At 34.6% G+C, this 23,740-nt stretch overlaps 1 protein-coding gene, 1 non-coding gene and 1 pseudogene across 2 annotated transcripts in view; 2 read left to right on the top strand and 1 right to left on the bottom strand.

Annotated features, from left to right (window-relative positions):
- Positions 1-23,740, top strand: part of DACH2 (dachshund family transcription factor 2) — an 842,698-nt gene that overhangs the window by 303,766 nt on the left and 515,192 nt on the right. The gene's annotated exons all lie outside the window — the stretch shown is intronic.
- LOC116881730 lies at positions 242-894 on the bottom strand (annotated as a pseudogene).
- LOC116881814 lies at positions 21,303-21,406 on the top strand. The gene has a single exon (XR_004385491.1). It is a non-coding gene; the product is annotated as a U6 spliceosomal RNA (small nuclear RNA).

The following is a 23,740-nucleotide window of genomic DNA, read 5'->3' as shown; positions in this document are numbered from 1 at the left end:
AATCATGAGTTGGTCACTTAACTGACTGAGCCACCTAGGTGCCCCCAAAATAGTTATTGATGGATATGTGCTTATTGACATTTTGTTACTTTATTTGTTGTTGTTTTTGTAGTTTTTCTGTGTTCCTTTCTTTTCTGTCTCTCATGGTTTGCTGGAGTTTTTTAATGATATATTTTGGTTTCTTACTTTTTTTTTTTTGCATATCTATTACTGCTTTTGCTTAAAACAATGAACACCTTTATTATATGATCAAAGATAAGAGGTAGGAAGATTTATTTGCCTTTATGAGCTTTTTTTTTTTCCCCCTCAGATGGGAGTCTACCTCCTTCTCATCTAGCACATAGCTATCTACCTGGCCACAATGGCCTGTTTTTGAAGTGATGCATGCAAGAACCTTACCATCCTGGAACTTCTTCTCTAGAAAACTGCTAATTTTGGCATTTTCCCAATTTAATTATATTTCTTTTGTATTTTTGAGTTTTTTTTTTTTTAATTTTTTCCTCCTTGGGCATCAGCTTGGTCCCCTTCTTGTGGCCCAGGTGTGGTGCATAGCAGAACTGATACCACTGTACTCACAGTGTCAATGAGCATTATACAATTCTTCACCAGGGTCTTGTGTGTGGACTAATTCCTTGTTGGATGCACTGTAGACAAATCAATAATCCTTGTTTCACAAGTACAGCAGTCAGAGCCCCAGACAAAGTTCCCCACATCCAGCCTCAAAGCATGGCTCTTCTTGTTGACTCCCCAAATGTGGACCTTATGAATGTGGCAGGGACCAATCTTAGTGTTGACAGTGGGGTATCCTTGCTTATAATTTTACTTTTTGTGGTAGGGCTTTCTTTTGTCTCAAGTAGTGTGATGCTTGTGACAGTTGTCCTGAGAGAGTCCCATCACCTGGCAGTAGTTGCAAAAGAAGTATTACTGTTTTTTGATTTGTGGTTACCATTCAGCTTACATATAACATCTTCTGCATATAGCAGTCTATATTAACTAGATGGTTGCTTATTTTTGAACTCACTCTTTTCTCTTTTCCCCTTCATGGTTCAGATATTTGGTATCATCTTTTACATCCTTTTACTTTGTGCTTCTAATTTTTCTTCCTCTTACTTTCTCTTGTTTTCCACTCAGAGCCCTCCATAACATTTATTGTAGGGCTGTTTTATTGGTCATGGATTATTTTAAGTAGGTTTATCTAGAAAACTATATCTCCTATTCTGAATGATATCCTTGTTGAATAGAGTATTCTTGGCTGCATATTTTTCCTTTCGGCACTTCAAATACATCATGTCACTCACTTCTGGCCTTCAAAGCTTCTGTTGAAATAGCTGAAATCATTACGGGGTTTCTTTTGTATGTAACTCTCTTCTTTCTCTTACAATCTTTAAAATGATCTCTGTGCCTCCTGAATCTGGATCTATTTCCCTCCCAAGATTTAGGAAATTTTCATGTATTGTTTCTTCAAATACATTTTCTGCCCATCTTTCTCTCCCCTCCTTCTGGGATCCCTAGAATACAAATATTGCTATGCTTGATGGAAGAACCAATTCTCAAAGTTTATTATCATTATGCAGTATTTGTTTGTCTCTCACATGCTCAGCTTCGTTATTTTCAATTACTCTATCTTCCAGACCACTGATATGTTCCTCTGCTTTCTGTCACATATTATTTATTCCATCTATTATATTTTTTATTTCATTTATTGAGTTCTTCATCTCTGATATGTTTTTATCTCTTTGTCAAGGGTCTCACTGATGTCCTCCACCCTTTACTGAAGTCCAGTGAGTATCTTTATTTTTCCATGTTTTCTTATGTCATAATTTAAATTCCAGTTAGTTAACATACAATGAAATATTAATTTTAGGCTTACAATACAGTGATTAACCCTTCCATAAAACACTCACTGCTCATCACAGCAAGTGCACCCCTTAGTCTCCATCACCTATTTAACCTATCTCTCTGCCCATCTCCCTTTTGGTAACCATCACTTTGCTTTCTATACTTAAGAGTCTGTTTCTTGGATTGCCTCTCTCTCTTTATTTTTCCCTTTTGCTTGTTTGTTTTGTTACTTAAATTCCACATATGTGTGAAATCATATGGTATTTTCATATGGTATTTGTCTTTCTCTGATCAACTTTTATCACTTAGCATAATACTTTACCCCTATCCATGTCATTGCAAATGGCAAGATTCATTATTTTTTTCTATGTGGCTGAGTAATATTCTATATACATATTATATATATATATAAAATACATATGTAATGTTCTATATATATGTATTATATAGATATATAGATATAGATATAGATTAGATATAGATATACATATGCCACTTACTCTTTATCAGTTCATCATGGGTGCACATTTGGGCTCTTTCTATAATTTGACTATTGTTGATAATGATGCTATAAACATTAGTGTGCATATGTCTCTGTGAATCAGTGTTTTTTAACCTTTATGTAGATATGTGGTAGTGCAATTGTTGGGCCATAGGGTAGTTGTATTTTTAACTTTTTAAGGAAGTTGCATACTCTTTTACAAAGTGACTGCAACAGTTTGCATTCCCATTAACAGTGCAAGAGGGTTTCCCTTTCTCCCCATCCTGGCTGGCACCTCTTGTTTCTTGTGTTGTTAATTTAAGCCATTCTGACAAGTGTGAGCTGATGTCTCACTATAGTTCTATTTCCTTGATGATGAATGAAGTTGAGCATCTTTTTACGTGTCAGTTGGTCATCTGGTTATCTTCATTTGAAAATTATCTATTCATATCTTCTGCACATTTTTAATTGAATTATTCATTTTTTAGGTGTTGAGTTTTATAAGTTCTTTTTATATTTTGGATAATAACCCTTTATCAGATATGCCATTTCCAAATATCTTCTCCCATTTACAGGTTACCTTAGAGTTTGATTTTTTTTTCTCTCAACTGTGCAGAATCTTGTTATTTTAATGAAATCCCAATAGTTTATTTTTGCTTTTGTTTCCCTTGTCTCCAGAGACATATCTAGGAAGAAGTTACGATGGCCTAGGTGAAAGCGGTTACAGCCAGTGTTCTTCTCTTGGATTTTTATGGTTTTAGGTCTCACATTTAGGTCTTCCATCCATTTTGAATTTATTTTTTATGTATCATGTAACAAAGTGGTCCAGTTTCATTTTTTTGCATATTGCTGTCCTATTTTCACAACACCATTTTTTGAAGACTCTCTTTTTTTAATTGGATATACTTTCTTGCTTTGTTCTTTAACTATACTATACTATACTATATAGTTGTAGGTTTAATTCTGAGTTTTGTATTCTCTTCCACTGAAATGTGTCTATTTTTGTGCCAGTACCATATTGTTTTTATCATTACAGCTTTTTAATATAACTTGAAGTTCGGATTGCAATGCGTTCAACTTCTCTTTTCTTTTTTTTTCAACCTGCTTTGGCTGATTCAGGATATTTTGTAGTTCCATATAAATTTTAGGATTGTTTGTTCTAGCTCTATGAAAAATGCAGGTGGTATTTTAGTAGGGTTTGCATTAAATGTGTAGATTGCTTTGGGTAGTATAGACATTTTACCAATATTTCTTCTTCCAATTTATGAGCATGGGATGTTTTCCCATTTCTTTGCTTCATTTTCAATTTCTCTTATTAGTGTTTTACAGTTGTTAGAGTACAGTTCTTTCATCTTTTTAGTTAGGTTTATTCCTATTCCTAGGTATCTTATTGTTTTCAGTGCAACTGTAATGGGATTGATTCCTTAATTTTCTTTCTGCATTTTCATTATTAGTGTATAGAATTCCAACATATTTCTGCACATTGATTTTATATCCTATGAGTTTACTGAATTCATTCATCATTTCTTGAAGTTTCTTGTGGTGTCTTTTGTGCTTTCTATATAAAATATCATGTGATCTGCTAATAGTGAAGGTTTTACTTTTTCCTTAGAGATTTGGGTGGCTTTTATTTCTTTTTATTTTCTGATTGTTGTGGCTAGGACTTCCAGTACTATGTTGAACAACAGTAGTGGGAGTGAACATTCCTGTCTTTTTCCTGACCCTGGAGGTGAAACTTTTAGATTTTTCCCCATTGAGAATGATGTTAACTGTGAGTTTTTCATAGATGGTCTTTATGATATTGAGGTATGTTTCCTCTAACCCTATTTTGTATGACAGTTTTTATCATGAATGGATGTTGTACATTGTCGAATGCTTTTTCTGCATCTATTGAAAGGACCATAACTTTCTTATCCTTTCTTTTATTAATGTGATGTATGACACTGATTTGCAAATACTGAACTACACTTGGAGCCCAGGAATACATCACACTTGATTATGGCGAGTGATTCTTTTAATGTACTGTTGCCTTCACTTTGCTAATATTTTATTGAGAATATTTGCATCCATGCATATCAGGGATATTAGCCTGTAATTCTCTTTTTTGATGTAGTCTTTTTCTGGCTTTGAAATCAGGGTAATGCTGACATCATAGAATGAGTTTGGAAGTTTTACTTCCATTTCTATGTTTTGGAACATTTTGAGAAGAATAGGTATTAATCTTCTTTAAATGATTAGTAGAATTCTCCTTTGAAGCTATCTGGCCTTTGGCTTTTGTGTTTTGGGAGTTTTTGATTATTGACTCAATTTCTTTGCTCGTTATCTGTCTGTTCAAATTTCCTATTTATTCCTATTTCATCTTTGGTAGTTTATATGTTTCTAGGAATTTATCCATTTATTCCATGTGTTCAATTTGTTGACATATGGTTTTTCATAATGTTTCCTTATAATTGTATTTCTGTGGTGTTGGTTTTTATTTCTCCCCTCTCATTTGTGAATTTATTTATTTGGGCCCTTTATCTTTTCTTTTTGATAATTCTAGCTAAAGGTTAATAAATTTTATTAATTCTTTTTCACAAAACCAGCTCCTGATTTCATGGGTCTGTTCTATTAGTTTTTTAGCCTCTATATCATTTATTTCTGCTCTGAACTTCCTTCCTTTCACTGGTTTCATGTTTCTTTTTGTAGTCCTTCAGATACACCATAAGAATGTTTATTTGAGATTTCTCTTGCTTCTTGAGGTAGCCCTTTATTGCTCTATATTTCCCTCATAGAACCACTTTTGCTGTATCCCATAGATTTTGGATCATTGTATATTTATTTTCATTTGTGTCCATGAATTTTTTAACTTCTTCTTTGATTTTCTGGTTGATCCACTCATTGTTGAGTAGTATGTTGTTTAACATCTATGTATTTGTGATCTTTCTAATTTTTTTCTTGTGGTTGACTTATAGTTTCATCATGCTGTGATTAGAAAAGTTTTATGGTTGTACTCAGTCTTTTTGTATTTGTTGAGGCCTAATTTGTGACCTCACATTTGGTCTATTCTGGAGAATGTCCCATGTACACTTGAAAAGAATGTGTATTCTGTGGTTTTTAAGCTGGACTGTACTGAATATATCTATTAAGTCCATCTGATCCAGTGTGTCATTCAAAACCATTGTTTTCTTTTTGATTATTTTGTTTAGATGATGTGTCAATTGATGTTACTGGGGCGTTAACCTCTCCTACTATTTTTGTGTTATCTTCAGTTAGCTCCCTAATGTTTGGACTACTAAGTCCATCTGATCCTGTGTGTCATTTAAAGCCATTGTTTCCTTTTTGAGTTTTTGTTTAGATGATGTGTCAATTGATGAAACTGGGGTATTAAGCTCTCCTACTATTATTGTGTTATCCTCAGTTAGTTCCCTAATGTCTGTTATTGTTTTGTATATTTGTGTGCTTCTATATTGGGGAGATAAATATTTACAATTGTTAGATCTTCTTGCTTGATTGTCCCCTTTGTTATAATATATGTCCTTCTTTTTTTAAGGTTTTATTTATTTATTTGACAAAGAAACAGTGAGAGAGGGAATATAAGCAGGGGGAGTGGGAAAGAGAGAAGCAGGTTTCCTGATGTGTAGGGAGCCTGATGCAGGGCTTGATCCCAGGATCTTGGGATCATGACCTGAGCCGGAAGCAGATGCTTAATGACTGAGCCACCCAAGAGCCCTAATAGTGTCCTTATTTATCTCTTGTTACAGTCTTCATTTTAAAGTCTAGTTTGTCCCATGTACGTATTGCTACTCTGGCTTTCTTTTGACGTTCATTTGTGTGATAAAAACTTCTTCATCTCCTCACTTTCTATTTACAGGTGTCTTTAGGTCTGATATGAATATCTTGTCAGCAGAACTTGGATGAGTCTTGGTTTTTTTAATCCATTCTGACACCTTATGCCTTTTGGTTGGATCACTTAGCTCATTTGCATTCAAAATAATTATTGTTAGATAGTTATTTAGTGTCATTTTGTTACTTGTTTTCTCATTTCTGGAGATTTTCTCTGATCCTTTCTTGTCTTTGTCAATTTTGGCCTCTCCTTTCCACTCAAAGAGTTCCCATTAATATGTCTGGCAGGGCTTTTCTGGGGTCATTAACTCCTTTAGTTTTTGTCTGGGAAACTTTTTACCTCACCTTCTTTTATGAATGATAGTGTTGCTGGATAGAGTATTCTTGGCTGCATATTTTTCTCTTTCAGCACTTCAGCTATATTATGCCTTTCTCTTCTATCTTTTCAAGTTTCTGTTGAGATATCTCGGGTAGCCTTATGAGTTTTCCCTTGTAAGCTAACGACTTCTTTTCTTTTCCTCTTTTAATTTTTTTTGTTGTTGTTTATCACTGTATTTTGTAAATTTAATTACAATATGTCGTGGTGTTGGCCTGCTTTCATTGATTTTGATGGGAGTTCTTTATTCCTCTTGTATCTGTATGACTTTTTGTTCCCCAGATTGGGGAATTTTTCAGCTATTTTTTCTTCAAATACATTTTCTACCCCATTTTCTCTGTCTTCTTCATTTTAGACTCCTACAGTACAAACGTTATCACATGTAATATAGTTACTGATTTCCTTAAGTGTATTCTCATGTTGCATAATTCTTCTCTCTTTTGTTCAGTTTCATTATTTCCCATTATTTTATTTTATGTGATGAATTTTTTCCTCTGCTTCTTCCAGCATCCTGTTAATTGCATCAAGCTTGTTTCTAATCTTATTTATTGCATTTTTCATTTCTGATTAGTACTTTTTAAGCTTTTTAATCTCTGTGGTAAGGGTCTAATTCATTTCTTATACTATTCTCTCAAGGCCAGTTAGTAACCTTCTGATTATTGCTTTAAATTCTCCATCTTGCTTGTAACTAATATCTGTTTCACCTAGAACTTTGGCCATGACCTTATTTTGTTTTCATTTGGGATAATTTCCTCTGTCTCTGCTTTCTTCTCTGTGTTAGAAAAGCCAGTTATGTCTGCTTCTCTGGAAAGTAATGACCTTTGGAAGATGAGTTCCTGTAGTGCCCAGGACTTGGCACTTCAAGGAGTGCCTCCAGTGTGTGTTGCATACCCTGTGCTGTTGTGTTTTTGGCTGCTCTTTCCTTCAGACCAGTTGTCTGCAGAGATCCTCATTGCTTGCTGTCAACACTTTCTGATCCCTTGAATGAATGTGGTATGTTTTAAATAGGTGAGTTCTGGTCTGCTTGTTAATGAGACTTACCACCTCTTCCACCAGAAACTAAGGTCCTCAGAACTCTCTGGTTGGCTGAGGTGGTGTGGACAAGAGTTTTTGCTTGTCTTCTTGGGGAGGGGTTCCCTGGGCTAGGACTGAGGCAAGCTTGACTTAGGAAGGTAGTCTAGGGGTGCCTGGGTGGCTCAGTGGGTTGGGGCCTCTGCCTTCGGCTCAGGTCATGATCTCAGGGTCCTGGGATCGAGCCCCACATCGGGCTCTCTGCTTGGTGGAGAGGCTGCCTCCTCCCCGTCTCTGCCTGCCTCTCTGCCTACTTGTGATTTCTGTCAGTCAAATAAATTAAAAAAAAAAAGAAGAAGAAGATGAAGAAAGGTAGTCCAGCTTGAGCTCAGGAAGGTAGGGCTTGGTCTAAACAAAGTAGGCAGCCAGTGTTAGTGTTGGTCTGCTTCCTGCAGGTGGCTCTGTACTTATGCTTAGGGGTAAGAGACTTAAATTGTGCCAGTCACCTGCTTTGTTCCTGGAGAGGTATCTCCATAAATGGTATCTCTCAGGGACATGCTTCAAGAAGAGTGAATAATCTCCTGCCCATGTGCCCCAGTTGTTCTTCAAATTGCTGTTTCCACACTGTCTGCTTCTGAGTTGTTTTCCTGCTTTCTCTCTAGGAAGAGGGCAGTACCCTTCAGGTGTAGCTCAGTCAAGCCTGCTGACCTTTACAATTCTAGACTTTAAGCCCTGATGGTTGCAGGAATTCACAAAATTCATCCTTATTCATTTTCCAAGCCAGTAGCTTTGAGGACACATCCCCTTTTTGTGTTCCCCTGTGTGCTCCCCTCTCTCACTCTCTCTCTCTTACCCTTCTCAGTGACTATGGCTTCCACCCCTCTGCAGCACCCATGATCCATTTCTGCCCTAAACCATGTCTCTGCACTACCTAAGCTCTTCAATGTGACCTCTTCTCTCCCTTTTGTTGTGGAGTTTGTTCTGTAAGTCTTCAGATTGATTTCTGGGGGGCATTTAGGATAGTTTGATAGTTATCTAGTTGTGTCCATAGGCCTAGAAGATCCTAGGGTTCTCTTATTCCTTCAGTGTTCCAGTGAGTATCTTTATGATGATTACTTTAAATTCTGCATGAGGCATATTATTTCTCTTTGTTAAATCTCCTGCTGTGATTTTGTTATGTTCTTTCATTTGGGAAATATTCCTCTGTCTCCTCATTGTGTCTACTTCTTTGTGTGTGTTTCTTTGGTTTAGGGAAGTTAACTATGTCTTCTGCTCTTGAAAGTAGTGGCTTTATGAAGAAGAGGTCCTGTAGTGCCCTGAATTGCAGTATTCCCTGTTCACTAGAACCTGTCACTTTATGAGAGCTTTCCATGTGTGTTGCTTATGTCATGCTGTTGTGTCTGAGTCACTTTTCCTTTCAGTCTAGATGTCTGGACTGACTTTGCCTATTATGAGTTGTGTTTGCTCTCTGCAATGTTAGTGAGATCCAGGCAGGATGGCTCTGTTAGGACATGACAGTAGAAGGGCTCTGGGTTGGGATGCCAGTATTTGGAAAATGCACAATGAGCTGTTAGTCCTAGGTGATTCCCTAAAGCACAGCAGGTGCATGCATATTGCACAGTAGGCCAGGGGCCTATAGACTTTTGTGCACAGTGGCTGAGCCCAGTGCCTATACCTGGTAGGTTATCGTGCCGTCTGGTGTCTGTGTGCATGTTAGCTAGGCATGGAGCGCGGTGGTTGAGGAAAGCCACATTTGTGTGCAGCTGCTGGGTGGGGTGTGCAGCATTAACAAAAATTGTGCTGATCCCACAATTCGGGAGAACTTGTGGGCATGGCCCTCTGCCAGCAGTTTGGGTAGCAAGTGTCTGCTGTGCTGCCTTTGCAGGTGGCTTTGTGATTATGCTGGGGGTTGGGGGATAAAAATGATGACTGCCAGCTCTTTTGTTCCCAGAGAAGTCCCCCAACATACTTTGAAATCTGTATAAACAGATCTCCCTCCCATTGTGCAAGCTGTTCTTTTGTTGTTTCTTTTTGAGCTGTTGTTTCTTTAATGGTGGAGACCTGGCTAAGAAGCCCTCATGGCTCACCCAGTGCTGATTCCACTGAGTTTTAAATCTCCAGCCTCCAAGTCCCACTGGTTTTAAAAACTCACAGAATTCAGCCCCTCTGGTTTTCAACGCTAGATATTTGTTTTTCCTGTGTGGGTTCTCTGGTGCTTTTTCCTCTCAGGGATGGCAGTTCCCTCCTTCCTACATGCAGCTCCTGACCACCATTTCTGACCTTCCAAATCTCTCTGATGTGGCTTCCTCTCTACATTTAGTTGTGGAGTTTGTTCTGCTAGTCTTTGGATTGCTTTCTGTTTATTAACTTGTATATGAATGATATCTAGTTGTAAACATAGGATGTTTAGTGTCCTACTCTGCCATCTTCCTGGCACCCATCTGAGGATTTGAATAGTTTCTTTTCATTTCTCTTTGGTGTATTTTTGTATAATATAAGCATTTTCATTAGAATAGAGCACGTTCCTTCCTTGGGAGTGATTTGGTTGTCATATTTTTGTATTACATTGACACGAAAGAAGAATGCATATGGTGAAATCAGTGCAGATGATGACCACAGAAAATACAAAACTGAAATTAGAAAATCAGTTGGCATCATATGATTTTCCCATTGCAATGAGAACATTTTTGCGAGGGGGGTTTGTACACATATTGTCCACCTAATTAATACATCCTTTATGCGTTTTTGTAAATAATTGTGTAAGTCCACAATTTTCATGAAGAATTGAAGAATGCATATTTATTATTGTAAATTGTTTCTTATCACAATGGTTATATATACAAACATATATATGTTTATGTATATATACACTCATATATATATACTTACATAGTATATATATTTAAATGATATTTGGATGTCTTATTCATTTATAGGGCTGGCAGGAAATGCTTGGTAAAGGTAAAATAAAGCCATGATTAACTTAAAAATACTTTAAATCTGCAATTAAATTTCTCTGTGGAATTCTAGTTATCTTTAAGGAGGACATGGCATGATAAGATAATTCAAGAAATATCTTGAATATCTCATTTCATTCCAATTTTATTTGTTTTCTGCATCTCTAGAATGACACAATGGTTAATTATGTTCAGAGTATGACTATAAGCTATAGCAAGATTTCTGCTCATCTGAGAAAAATCCCATTTTGTTATAAACTTGTATTTACAAACTAGGAAATTGTTCATATTTTGGAATTATATTAAACCACAATACTTTAAGAATTATTTAAATTGTCACTTTTGAGCAGATTCTGATGGTAAAACTCAGTTACAGACACTAGCCATAATATCCTATTCCTTGAACAATCCTGTTACCTATTGTACTTTGAGAAACATGTTAATGATCTTTCAACCCATTATATATCTATAAATATATTTTCATGTATATGATAATATTCAAAGAACTGTACTGGGCATTATGGGAATATATGTAGGCACAGAATTAGATCCTCCCTGGCTCTTGATAAATCTAGTGGGAGAAATGGCACATGCTTTTATGTATTTGTTACTTCAATAAAACAGAAGAAGTACAAATGCCTTAAGACAGGTATAGATAAAGATGGGGGATAACAGTAGAGAGATCATAGAGGGACAAAGTTTTGGCTGTTAAGAATAGGAAGACCAACAATGAATTGAAATGACTGAAAGTCAAAATCTCTTAATAAAAAAAAAGGAATATATAGTATTTTTCAAAGGTTTTATTTATTTGAGAGAGAGAAAGAGCACAAGAGTCGGGGGAGGGGTAGAGGAAGAAGGAGAAGTGGATTCCTCACAGAGCAGGGAGCCTGATGCAGGGCTTTATCCCAGGACACTGAGATCATGACCTGAACTGAAGGGAGCTGCTTAATTGACTGAGCCACTCAGGCACCCCAGAAATATATACTATTAAGAATAGAGCTGGATTCAGTATTTTTTTTGGCTTCTAAGTATCTACCAGTCATAATTCAAAACTAAATAATTTTAATAATTTTATATTGCCATTTTTCTCTGTAAGAAAGAATATGGATAGTTTTTCTCAGAGATTTTCCATGACAGTATTTGATTTTTACTCTAGTGAAAATATAAAACTTGAAATATAGTACAGTTTAAAGTTCACATAGACAAATAGCAAAATATTTGATAATGTCATAAAATTCCAACAAATTAGAAACCATAAATGGGGATTGTGAATATACTTGGAACTCTTTTATCTTTTCAAGGAAAAAAGTAGAGGTAAAGATTTGCCTGGATATTCATGTCCGAAACAGAGAGGAGCTACATCTGCCTCCTTTGTGAACCCTCTGTCCTGATACTCACAGGGATACTTGCATGTTCCTAGCAGCTCATGTTTGAAAGGAGCCTCTGGTGTCCATCTTGTCATTTTTAGATGCTTGGAGCACCCAAAAGGATAGTTTTGAACTTGTGATATTGCTAAGTTGTGGAGTCCACATTCAGATACCATAAATTTTGACAGATACCTATAGCCTCCTTGAAGTAAGGGGCAGCAGATCCAGTGAAATTTGTCATAATTTTGACAACCTGAAAGAGATATGTATATAATATTGTGGATTAAAGTTAATGTGTTAAGGCTTCCAAACCCTAACTTGATTCCTTTTGGTTTTTAAAAGATGGTTTAAAGTATTTATTACCTCAGAAAGAGTTTTCCATTTTTAATCTCAATAGAAGGTTTGCTTTAATATATTCCTTTACAATGTTTTTGTTTTTGTTTTGTTTTGTTTTTCAGGACAGATGACCTGAAAAACTTTACAGTTGAGGCTATCTGTATAGTTGAATACAAACATGGAATAATACATTTGATTTGCCTATATGTCATTGATTTCCTATACCATGATCCTTGAAGGTAACCATGAAGACCTTGAGATACACATTTTATTTTGCCAATTTGGGGCAAGAGGGTTGGAAGTGTTGAAGACTGTGCTATGTGGTTCCCCATAGCTGCACATTCTAAATGTGAAACTAATATTGCAGACAAAAATAGCAGGCTACATGGGTGAATTGTTGGATGGTAGAAGTGGGATAGGTACTTTACAGTGATAGATTATAGTTAATGAGTTTTCTTCAAGGTCATACAGCTGTAACTTTTTACACGTTGGGGAAACTGGCATCAGATACCTAATATTGTTTCTTGTTATCAGCAAACAGAAGTGATTATAAAATTCCAGCTCTGCTTAAGAATGAAAAATGTGGATTGTTTCAGATAATATAATATTTTTAACAATATTAATTCTTCTTTTTTAAAATTTCTTTTCAGCGTAACAGTATTCATTGTTTTTGCACCACACCCAGTGCTCCATACAATCCGTGCCCTCTCTAATACCCTCCACCTGGTTCCCCCAACCTCCCACCCCCCTGCCCCTTCAAAACCCTAAGATTGTTTTTCAGAGTCCATAGTCTCTCATGGTTCACCTCCCCTTCCAATTTCCCCCAACTCCTTCTCCTCTCCATCTCCCCTTGTCCTCCATGCTCTTTGTTATGCTCCACAAATAAGTGAAACCATATGATAATTGACTCTCTCTGCTTGACTTATTTCACTCAGCATAATCTCTTCCAGTCCCGTCCATGTTGCTACAAAAGTTGGGTATTCATCCTTTCTGATGGAGGCATAATACTCTATAGTGTATATGGACCACATCTTCCTTATCCATTCATGTGTTGAAGGGCATCTTGGTTCTTCCCACAGTTTGGCGACCATGGCCATTGCTTCTATAAATATTGGGGTACAGATGGCCCTTCTTTTCACTACATCTGTATCTTTGGGGCAAATACCCAGTAGTGCAATTGCAGGGTCATAGGGAAGCTCTATTTTTAATTTCTTGAGGAATATCCATACTGTTCTCCAAAGTGGCTGCACCAACTTGCATTCCCACCAACAGTGTAAGAGAGTTCCCCTTTCTCCACATCCTCTCCAACACGCATTGTTTCCTGTCTTGCTAATTTTGGCCATTCTAACTGGAGTAAGGTGGTATCTCAATGTGGTTTTAATTTGAATCCCCCTGGTGGCTAGTGATGATGAACATTTTTTCATGTGTCTGATAGCCATTTGTACGTCTTCATTGGAGAAGTGTCTGTTCATATCTTCTGCCCATTTTTGATATGATTATCTCTTTTGTGTGTTGTTGAGTTTGAGGAGTTCTTTATAGATCCTGGATATCAACCTTTTGTCTGTACTGTCATTTGCAAATATCTTCTCCCATTCTGTGGGCTGCCTCTTTGTTTTGTTGACTGTTTCCTTTGTTGTGCAGAAGCTTTTGATCTTGATGAAGTCCCAAAAGTTCATCTTTGCTTTTGTTTCCTTTGCCTTTGGAGGCATATCTTGATCTAATCCATGAGTTTAAAATATCTCTACTTGTTTGTGTCATCTTCAATTTCTTTCATCAGTGGTTTGTGATTTTTGGACTACATGCACTGGTCTTTCACCTCTTTGGTTAAGTTTTTTCTTAGGTATTTTATTCCTTTGGGTGCAATTGTTAATGTATTTTTTTTTTTAATTTCTCTTTCTGCTACTTCATTATCAGTGTCTAGAAATGTTACTGATTCCTGGCTATTAATTTTGTATTCTGCCACTTTACTAAACTTGTTTATTACTTCTAGTAGTTTTTTTATGGACTCTAGGATTTTCTGTGTATAGTATGATGTCATCTGAAATTAGTGACTGTTTAACTTCTTTACCAATACAGATGCCTCTTATTTCTTTTTCTTGTCTGAGTGCTGTGGCTAGGACTTCCAGAACAATGTTGAATAAAAGTGGTGAGAGTGGACATTCTTGTTTTGTTCCTGACCTTAGCTGGAATGATCTTAGTTTTTCAACATTGAGTATGATGTTAGCTGTGAGTTCTTCATATATGGTTTTTATTATGTAGAGATATGTTTATTCTAACCCCACTTTGCTGATTTTCAACAATTCAATATGAATGGATGTTGATTCCTGTCAAATGCTTTTAGGCATCTATTGAGATGATTATATGATTTTTATCATTCATTTTGTTGATGTGGTGTAAGATATTGATTGATTTGCAAAGATTCAATGCAATCCCTATCAAAATGCCACAGTATTTTTCAAAAACTCGAACGAGTAAAAGTGAAATTTGTATAGAACCACAGAAGACCCCATATAGCCAAAGCAATCCTGAGAGAGAACACAGCTGAGGTATCACAATACCAGATTTCAAAATATACTACAAATCTGTAGTAATCAAAACAGCATGGTATTAGCACAAAAATGGACACATTCAATGGAACAGAAGAGAGAGCCCATAAATCTATGATTATATGGCCAATTGAACTATGACATAGGAAGAAAGAATATAAAATGGGAAAAGACAGTCTCTTCAATAAAGACAGCTGAGATAACTGGACAGATATATGTTAAAGAATGAAACTGGACCACTTTCTAAGACTACACACAAAAATAACGTCTACATGGATTAAAAACCTAAATGTGAGACATGAACTGAAAATCCTGGAAGACAGCACAGGCAGCAATTTTTCTGACACTGGCCATGGCAATATTTTTCTAGATCTGTTTCCTAAGCAAATAAAAAAATACTATTGGAAGTACATCAATATCAAACACTAATGATGTTACCTTGGCTAACTGAATTTAAATTAAAAAAAAAAGCTTTTGCACAGTGAAGCAAAATCAGCAAAACTATAAAGCAATGTACTGAATGGGAGAAATTATATAACTTTGCAAATTATATAACTGATAAAGTGTTCATATCCAAATTACATAAAGAACTTATACAACTTAATAACAAGAAAGCAAACAATCAAATTAAAAATTGAGCAGAGGACCTGAACAGACATTTTTTCAAAGAAGATAAAGAGATGGCCAACAAACACATGAAAAAATGCTCAATATTACTAATCATCAGGAAAATGCAAATACAAACCACAATGGGATATCACCTTACCCCAGTTAGAATGACTAAAATAAAAATGACAAGAAATAACAAGTGTTGGTAAACATGTGGGGAGAAAGGAACACTTGTACACTGTTGGTAGGAATGTAAATTGGTATAGTCACTGTGGAAAACAATATGGCGGTTCCTCAAAAAATTAAAAATAGAAATACCATGTGATCCAATAATTCCATTATTAGGTATTTACCCACAGAAAATGAAAAGAGTAATTAAAAAATATATATCCACTCCTATGCTTATTGCAGCGTTATTTACAACAGCCAAGATATAGATGCAACCCAAATGTACATCAATATATGAATGGATAAAGAAAATGTATAATATATACACAATAGAATATTATGTAACCATAGAGAAGATGAGATTGTGCCATTGGGACAACATAGATGGATCTAAGGTGTTATGCTAAGTGAAATAAGTCAGACTGAGAAGTACAAAAACCATGATTGCACTCATATGTGAAATCTAAAAAAAAAAAAAAATGAAGAAAGGAAAAGCAGAATCAGACCTGTAAGTACAGAGAAGAAACTAATGGTATTAAGACAGGAAGGGGGTAGATATTGGGGCAAGGGAGATAAGACTTTCAGTTATGGAATGAAAAAGTAACAGGAATAAAAACACAGCATAAGAAATACAGTCAATGATAGTGTAATAGCGATGTAACAAGACAGATGGTAGCTACATTTGTGTTAAATAGTATAATGTATAAACTTGTCAGATCACTAAGTTGTACCCCTGAAATGAATATAACATTGTATGTAAATTATGTTCAAAGGAAAAAAAAACTGTAAAAGAATTACCAGAGCAACTCTCTGCATTCTTATTTGGACAGTATCTTCAATCTAAAAATGTACAGTAACTGTTGAAAGGTTATGGGTCAAGTTCATCAGTGCTTAGATAATGAAATAGAATAGAATATAGGCAAAATACTAGGAAATTCACAAATCCACTAATTTAAATTTTGGTGTTGGAGTATTGCTGACTACAGTAATGTTCTATATACTTAAATATAATTTAGGGTGCTCTCCTCTTTATTTGACTATATTTGAGATTTTGTAAAATATTCCCCATTTTATTCATCTTGTTATTTTTTTGTTATTATTTCTTGGCATACCATCTGACAATTGTCTTTATCCCATATTTTTTGGTTTTATTAAGTTCAAGTTAGTTAACATGTCATGTATTATTAATTTCAGGGTAGAATTTAGTGACTCATCAGTTACATATAACATCCAGTGCTCATTACATCAAGTGCCCTCCTTACTTCTCATCATTCAATTACCCTATCTCCTACATACCTCCTCTGCAGCAACCCTCAGTTTGTTCTCTATAATTAAGAGTCTTTTATGGTTTGTCTCTCTTTCTATTTTTATCCCATTTTATTTTTCCTTCCCTTCCTCTATGTTCATTTGCTTACCATATGCCATGCATTCTACTAGGCTCTGCTGATGTGGAAGTGTGTATATATACATATTATCTCTGTGTGTGTGTGTGTGTGTGTGTGTGTGTGTGTGTGTATACAGTTTCCAAATTCTACTATATCTATACTGAGTGCTAATCAACAGCAAATATTAAAAATTCAATAAACATATGCCATATCAAATAAATGAATTGAAATTTTTACTGCCATACCTTCCAATTTTGACAATGGAAATTTAACAATATCAGTTTCCTACCTAATTTCTGACTCTTTCTAGTCTGACAGATGCTCTCTGTAAATTAGAGATTTAATAGATATTCTGCTGTAACACTCTTAATCTTATTTTGATTGAAACAGAGTTGTGGATGGTAAAATTAATGGGTGCTTATGGTGAGACTGTTGCCAAACAAGTAGTAAAAAGCTTCACATTTAGTTGTGCCTGGGGAAAGAATTATGACGTTCCTTAAAGTTGTAAGTTAGAAAAATACTTTGCTTATTTTGCTTCTTGTAGCACAGTGTGGACTATCAATAGATGTATCTGAGCACTTTTAATATCTCTATATTTTGATTGACATGCTTCTTGTCATTTTCAATTATCTTCTTGCCTAAACAACATATAATAGAGTTTCACCATAGATAGAGCATTTATCTTTCTTATTAGGTGATGTCTTTTTCAACACTGAAGTTGTACAGCTAGTGATATGTCATATAAGTTCATCATATTCTGGAAGACAAATATTATACAGCATATTTATTGCATAAGTTAATTTTAGGGCACTTTTGTTAGATATAAAATATAGAGAGGAAATAAAATGAAAATACAATGTGGAAAAATGTTTTGCTTAAAATGCATATTATATATGAGAAGAAGATATTTTTGCACAGTGCTGTAATTTAGTCATTAGTTTAGCCCCTTGTTTTTATCTAAAACAAGGGTTTGACATAAGCCAAATGATTATGTAAAAACTCAGTAAGCCTCAGTAATTTGTATGATCCAGTCCTCCATATTATTATCATTATTATTTTACTAAACCACAAGATGAGCTAGTTTTTTTTTTAATCCAATGGTTATAAATGGAATTGAATTTATAGATTTTTTTCTATAACTATTGAACTGGAACAAAACTAAAATATTCTCTAAACTGAGCAGTTATCTCATTCAGTTCATACATTCTTAGCATAAAATATTTTACACTATCTCTATCCATAAGATATGTTAAAAAATAGGGGCACTTGGATGGCTTAGTTGGTTAAGTGTCTGCCTTCAGCTCAGGTCATGATTCCAGCGTCTTAGGTCCTAGGTCATGATCCAGGTCAGGTCCCAGCCTACAGTTAGGCTCCCTATTCAGCCAGAGCCTGCTTCTCCTTATCCTCCTGGCTTGTGCTCTCTTTCACTATCTCTGTCACTCTCTCTCAAATAAATAAATAAAATATTTAGAAATAAACTCAGAATGGTGAAAACATTGTGAGCTTTTCCACCTTAATATAATTTATTTATAATGAGTGAATTTTTTTTCCTTTTTATTTCTGATTCACAATAGCTTTTAATTCACTAGTTACCTTTTTTTTAAATTTTTTTATTTTTTCAGTGTAACAGTATTCTACTAGTTACCTTTTAGAACGTTTTTATTTAAATTCTGATTAACTAACACAGAGTGTGACATTAGTTTCAGGTGTGGAATCTAGTGATTCATCACTTACATACAACACTCAGTGCTTATTACAAGTGCCCTCTTTAATATCCATTACCCAGTTAACCCATCCTCCCACCCACCTCACCTCCAGCAACCCTCAGTTTGTTTGCTATATTTAAGAGTCTCTTTTATGGTTTTCCTCTCTTTTTCCCCCTATGTTCATCTGTTTTGTTTCTTAAATTCAACATAGGAGTGAAATCATACAGTATTTGTCTTTCTCTGAATGATTTATTTCACTTAGCGTAATACTATCTAGCTCCATCCACATCATTGCAAATGGAAAGTTTTCACTCTTTGTGGCTGAGGAAACACACACACACACACACACACCACAGATTCTTTAACCATTCAGTTTGTTGACATTTCGACTCTTTCCATAATTTGACTATTGTTGATAATGCTGCTATAAACATTGGAATGCATTTGTTCCTTTGATTCAGTATTTTCTATCTTTTGGGTAAATACCTAGACATGCAATTGTTGGGTCATAGTGTTGTTCTGGTTTAACTTTTTGAGTAGCCTCCATACTGTTTTTCTGGAGTGGCTACTCCAGTTTATATTCCCACCAAGAGTACAAAAGCGTTCCCCTTTCTCCACATCCTCACCAACATCTGCTGTTTCCTTGTTAATTTTGGCCATTCTGACAAGTGTGCAGTAATAGTTCATTGTAGTTTTCATTTGTAGTTCCCTGATGATGAGTGATATTGACCTTCTTTCATGTTCTTTCATGTTGGCCATCGGAATGCTTTCTTTGGAAAAATGTCCATTTATGTCTTCTGTCCAATTAACTGGATTATTTGTTTTTTGGGTATTGAGTTTTATAAATTCTTTATGTATTTTGGATAATAACCTTTTATCAGATATGTCATTTGCAAATATCTTATCCCATTCAAAATGTTGACTTTTAGTTTTGTTGATTGGTTTCTTTTGTCGTGCAGCTTTTTTTCTTGATGAAGTCCAGTAGTTTATTTTTGCTTTTGTTTCCTTTGCTTCCAAAGACATACCCAGTAACAGTTGCTACAGCTGATGTCAAAGAGGTTACTGCCTGTGTTCTCTAGGATTTTGATCGTTTTAATTAATGTTTAGAATAATGATAACTTAGAATGGATTGATCTATATCTGGTAAAATGTCAGTCTTGTTACTTGAATTATGGCAGTTTTATTATTAACAGAACTTGTATTCTCTTTGGTTTGAATTCTGCTATGGTTTTTCAACAAGGAAACATTTTCCTTTCTTTAAGAAATTAGGAACTTACCACAGTAAGCCTAAGAAATGACAGTCTGTTCTATAATGATTCAATAAAACCTAATTCAATATTAGGGTTGTGTGCCTCTGAAAAATAAAATACAACTAAAAAAGTTATTGAGGGTATAGCATTTAACATTTTCTTTTCCTGAAAGAAAGGGGAAATGTGTCTTTTTTTTTTTTTTTTTTAGGAAGGACATTTGGCTGGTATAATACATTATTCTTCACTTAGGGAAAGGTAATATAAGACAATTTTTAGTTGTAAATAGGAGTTATGATTTAAGACCTGTGCTGTGTAAGGCAAAAAACATTATAGTGGTAAATGGGCACTAGCTGTTCAGGTATAGTATCCTTATGTTGTATGTGTCCCTATTACACTGCATTATTTAAAATAAAATACTTTAGGGACACCTGGGTGGCTCAGTAGGTTAAGCCTCTGCCTTCGGCTCAGGTCATGATCTCAGGGTCCTAGGATTGAGTCCTGGATTGGGCTCTCTGCTCAGCAGCGAGCTTGCCCTGCCCCCTTGCCTCTCTGCCTACTTATGATCTCTCTGTCAAATAAATAAATAAATAAAAATCTTAAAATTTTTTAAAAGTAAAATACTTTAGATATTATTGAATCAGTTTGTTATAATGAATAATTATTCTGAAAATCTGTATACATTTTTTTCTGACTATAATGCAACTACAGTTAGCTTCTCAATCATAATTAAAACTCATCTAGGTTTAATAGGATTTAGAAGTGGAAGATTTGAAGACGACTTAAAGAACTTAGTACTGAATGCTGGAACACTGGACACATTGAGTATCAATTGTTTTGCTAACACTGTTAATTGAAACTGATAACCTGTGAGAGATTCTTTTGTGCAGAACCAAGTTCAAATACTTTCCCTCAGGGTTAAATTATAGCCAGGAGAGTATCATTACACATACACATTTAATATTTTGTTCTATAGTACTATGTATTCCCATTCCAGATAGTAAAAATTCTGCCTAAAGTTTTGCATTAAATTCATATGACAAAAGTAATATACTGCTATGCTGAAAATAAATAAAAAATGATTTACAAAAAGCTACTTAGTGTTTTCCCTTAAAAAAAAAAGTAATATACACCTATTAGTATTATCTGTTAGGAGGAAAGCAGGATTTTCAAGTTGAAATAGAAAGCAAATACTATTTTCCTATAGACTAAACCCACTGTTACTGCCATTTTAATATTCTAACTAATGTCCAGCAAAAAACTAATACCCAATAGACTTCAAGATTGGTTAATGGTAAATGTTATATACATACAAGCAGTTTATACTAAACTATCTGTATACCATGGAAAACAGTAGATAACTACAAGTATGATGTTTATCTCACATATACTTATTGGTCTTTTCTTCTGCTTTGAACATTAGGAGATCCTCAAGTTAGTTTTGATTTTGTGTTTCTTCCAGCAGCACACATATTGAAATTGGAATGATATAGAGAATTATTTGCATGGTCCCTCTACAAGGCATGTATATTTATAAAACTGTCTTCATATTTATTCTTCTCATCCTTAAAGATCAGATCAAATGCCACCTTCTTTGATCTCGGGTTGAATAGTTCTCTTTTGTGCTCCAAATGCATTGTTTATGTCAGTATTTTAGTCCTTAGCATATGTGTATATCTTTCTTATTAGACCTTGAGCTCCAATCATGTATAATGTACCTTATATTTCTCACAACATCTAACACAAATCCTTTTAATAGTGGGCACTGAAAACATCTTTATGGACTTGAATTTCTGCAAATCATTTGCTGACTATTACTGCGGTATACATTCTCACTAATACACAGGCTTACAACTTATATAAAATAAATGTGAGAAGATCATTTAAATTTTCCAGTTGCTATTGGTTTTGGGAGTTTTCTAGACATCCAACTGATAAGGAGATTGGTGGCAAATTTTAGAAAGGGAGGGGGAGTGATTATGTATGAAAGGAGATACATCCCTGGGCTCAAGGGTCACATTTTACAGCCAGTTTGGAATTCTAAAACAAATACATTAAACATTAAGACATATACTCATGCAATATATTGTGGTAGTTGTTGATCTGTGCTGGAAATACTTTACCCTGTTATGTCATTTAGATTGCTTCCTTCTTTTTCTTATATGTGGTGTGTTATAAGCATACCATTTTCCCTTTGGAACAACTGGAGTGACCTCTCTTCTCAGTTTGTATAAAAAGTTAAAGGTATTTTGTAACAGCTTATAGCTCATGGAGAAAATGTGTCTTTGCATATATTTGTTTGTAGATATGACACTATGAAATAAAGACTTGCCATTTTCTTCCCAAAAATAGTATTTAGGAAAAACTGCAGTTTGGAAAAGTTATGGGCATTTTATTTTTGCCATATCTTAAATCTTTCTAAGTGTTCTGAATGAACCACTGCACTTTGGTATTTTCACCTCCCCTCTCCTAATGTATACGTGTATACATGTATTATGTATGTATACACACACAGGTATATATCTTTTACTTTTTTTTTACTTTATTCAAATATGCCATGCTAAATAAATGGTTACCTTCTATTAACTTCAGGAGAATATTTTGAACTTAACTGCTTTGTCTGACAGTGCTGAAGCTCAGGAATCATTCTTTATCTTTAGCATAATTTTAAAACCTGCCATGAATACAAGAAGGGCCGTTGAATTGCTGCCACTATGCAGTTGCACCAAAATTAAGTAAAATGATTGTCTCTCTCAAACAAATTTAGCTCAGTGGAATCCATCAAACTGTAGTCATTGTTTTCTAAGCATGCTTGGAACTCTGAATGTGCGAACGAAAGGCCAGATGGAAATGGCTTTCTCCATGGTACCAGTTGGTATGGTTTTGTGGCTTGCTTGTGCCTGTTGGCACTGTTGGCAGTTCAGCACCCTGGGAAAGGCATTGCTTTCAAACATGAGTAATTGATGGATTGTATGTAATATGCAAATGTGAATGCATAAATCTCCTGAATGACAGCTTAATTTATGTGAGCTTTTAAGAATGTGGGATTAGATTTTAATTAAATATCCTCAAAGGCACCCTGACTTTTTCCAATTTTTGGCTGCTATCTTTAGTAAGAAGTGGGGGAAGGTTTAAATCATAATTTTATGCACATTATTCACATTTCCCTAATAAGTGTTCATTGTTTAATAGAAAAATCAATGTACTTAAAGAAGAAAGACATTTATCTTTAATTATAAAAATACTACTGTTATATTACAATGTCTGCACTTTGTCATATATGATAGAGAAAATATATGTGGTTTGAAAATTTATGTCTTAAACTTTAAGCATCATTCTTAAACATAGTTCAGATAATACCATATATTTTAGTATGCCAGGTTGAACAATGGTTAACTGTAAATCACATTTTTTAGCCCATATTGTTGAAACATTAATATTGTATATGACATTCTACCTATTATTACCTTCAAAATAGCTAAAATAAAGAGTCGATGGAGATAGAGCAACCCCCTTTTGCTCTTAAATATGTAGTGTGTATAGATGTAGCTGTGTGTGTAAATAGTTATGACTTCTGTTTGAGAATAGTATTTTGAACCTTATGTAATATGCAGATTAGGATAAAAAGAGGCTACTTAAAAATCTTTTAAATTTATGAACACTTTTTCCACTTAATCTATGTGAATAGATTATAAATTAAAAACATAAATTCAATAGATATACTTAAGGTGTGCTATAAATACTGTTAATTCTTTTAAAATGTATTTGAAATTATTTATAGCTTATAGTAAATCACATTGCCCATAATTTTATATATATGTATGTATATGTGTGTATATGTATATATATATATATATATATATATATATATATATATATATATATAT

Source organism: Lontra canadensis, unplaced genomic scaffold, assembly GCF_010015895.1.
Source record: "Lontra canadensis isolate GAN:19392208 unplaced genomic scaffold, GSC_riverotter_1.0 scaffold77, whole genome shotgun sequence".
Classification (NCBI taxonomy): domain Eukaryota; kingdom Metazoa; phylum Chordata; class Mammalia; order Carnivora; family Mustelidae; genus Lontra; species Lontra canadensis.
The sequence above is the reverse complement of the archived record's forward strand: the minus strand, read 5'-3'. Positions and strand labels throughout refer to the sequence as shown.